Genomic DNA, 2131 nt, shown 5'->3' with positions numbered 1-2131 from the left:
CGCTGTTTAGAAGTGACTGACTCCCCGCTTACCGAGCAGATTGATAGCGATTTGTTTCGGGATAGTGAATCCGGTCGACCCGCATCCTCATTGTTTTATCCAGTCGTCACGGTGGACTGTTATAGTTTAATAGAATTAATTCCCATCACCATTAATTTTTCTGTTGGAATGATTGTTCCGACAACACCTAACTCCATGATGAGAAGCTACAGAAGCCACAGAACGCCTAACTTCTGATCTCTCTAAAATTTCTGATTAGGACAGAGCAAACTTAGTATTGTTCAATGCCTCAAAAACTCAATTCCTCCCTCTGTCAACTCAATACGACCTTCCAGACAACTTCACATCTCATCTCTAGCTAAACCAGCTTCTATGAAGTTAACCGTTCTGAGACGTCTCCTCCAGTTTTTCTCACCCTTCCAGCTGTTAACTCTGTAAAAGGGCCTCATCTGCCCATGTACGGAGTATGCTTCACATGTCTTGGGGATCCACTCCTACCGCTCCTCTAGGCAGGGTGAAATCAAAAGCTTTTCGTCTCATCAGTTTTTATCAGCTGTCTCCAGCCTCTTTCTCATCGCTGCAATGTTGCATCTCTTGCTATCTTCTACTGCTATTTTCATGCTAACTGCTCTACTGATGTTGCTAACTGCATGCTCCCTATCCTCCTATGGCCTCGCTGCACAAGACTTTCTTTCTTTCTCCCCTATTCTGTCCATTTCTCTAATACAAGAGTTAAACAATATTCTCAATTATTCATCCCTTTTTCTGGTAAACTCTGGAACTCCTTGCCTGCTTCTGTATTTCCATCTTTCTATGACTTGAATTCCTTCAAGAGGGAGGTTTTAAAATACTTATCCTTCAGTTTTTGACTATTGCTTTGGGCCTTATTCGGGAACCGGCATCTCGGCCTCTTTTTTTATTTTATTTATTTACTTATATATTTATTCATTTTTATTTTTATTTATTATTTTTTTTGGGGGAAGGGGGTGTTTTGTTGCCCTTGGCGTTCCTACATGAAAAAAAAAAAACGTTATAACATTGCCAGAATTTTCAGGAAATATAAGGTAGTGGCCTTCATTCTGTGATAAAAGTGATAAGTATATAGGATTAATCCGTTATAAACAAGATATAGCTAAGATAAATAAATTTTCCTATCAGTTAAGCCAACTAAGGTGTACTACCTATTTAATAATCTCTGAATTAGCCATTACTGAAGAAAATAATGACATTGCTATAAAGTTGCTCAGAGAGAATTATGATGATAAGGAACAAATAACCACCAAATTGGTCTATAAACTCCTAGATTTAATTTCCCCTAACCATAGTTACAAGAAATTACAACTAAATGTCAATAGCCTATTAGAATTTCATAAGTTAAATAATAATAATAATATCGAGATGCAGCCTAGCTCATAAATATCATAATAGAAAGGAAATTAAATATGAAAACACTGGAAACGTTATATTTAAAATACCAAAAGAGCCATTTCACATTTAAGGGAATAGATTAATCATTGCTGGAGATTTGTAAGAAGATGAGCAATTACGAGACATCCAAACCAAATAAAACAGATTCTAATATCAAACCAAATAAAACGGATTTTAATAACAAAACTTACTCTAAATTCATCAAAACCATAATACAAAATTAAATAATATACTGTGATAAGTTGCGCAAATAGTGCAGAGCGAAGAAGAAAAGAAAGAGACAGCGAAAGAGGAAGAGGGAGAGAGAAAGGGAAAGCGAGACGAGTGAAGCAGATGCCTGAGGGGCGTTAAGTAACTGCCCATCTTCCACGTGTTTACTTTATAAACTCCGAGCATATAGTTACTCCCCTTCCATGATTAAATTTCCTTACTTCATTTTGTTCCCTCATATTGATTAACTCATATTATATAGTTGAGAAGTTCGTCTTGCCTACAAAATAATCAGAACACACCCAGCTTTCGTAGTTCGCTCACAGTAATATTTTAAAGTTACCAATCACTGTAGGGCAAAGTTAGATGCGAGGAGCGAGGTGGACGGTTGCGCTTCTCCCCCTCCCCCGTCCCTTCTCCTATACCCCCCCTTTGTCCTTTGTCATGCGGCTAACCCACGCCAGGAAGCACAGGGGTGGTAACTTTTTTTTTT

The 2131-nt window shown here is 37.8% G+C and overlaps 1 long non-coding RNA gene across 1 annotated transcript in view; it reads right to left on the bottom strand.

Moving 5' to 3' along the window:
- LOC135106165 (uncharacterized) overlaps positions 1 to 6 on the bottom strand; it is a 20581-nt gene extending 20575 nt beyond the window's left edge. The window contains exon 1 of the long non-coding RNA XR_010271148.1: positions 1 to 6. This exon is cut by the window's left edge and continues 63 nt beyond it. This is a non-coding gene — a long non-coding RNA (uncharacterized LOC135106165).
- Positions 7 to 2131: the final 2125 nt, after the last annotated feature.

The sequence above is a fragment of the Scylla paramamosain genome, chromosome 13, assembly GCF_035594125.1.
Source record: "Scylla paramamosain isolate STU-SP2022 chromosome 13, ASM3559412v1, whole genome shotgun sequence".
Classification (NCBI taxonomy): domain Eukaryota; kingdom Metazoa; phylum Arthropoda; class Malacostraca; order Decapoda; family Portunidae; genus Scylla; species Scylla paramamosain.
The sequence above is the reverse complement of the archived record's forward strand: the minus strand, read 5'-3'. Positions and strand labels throughout refer to the sequence as shown.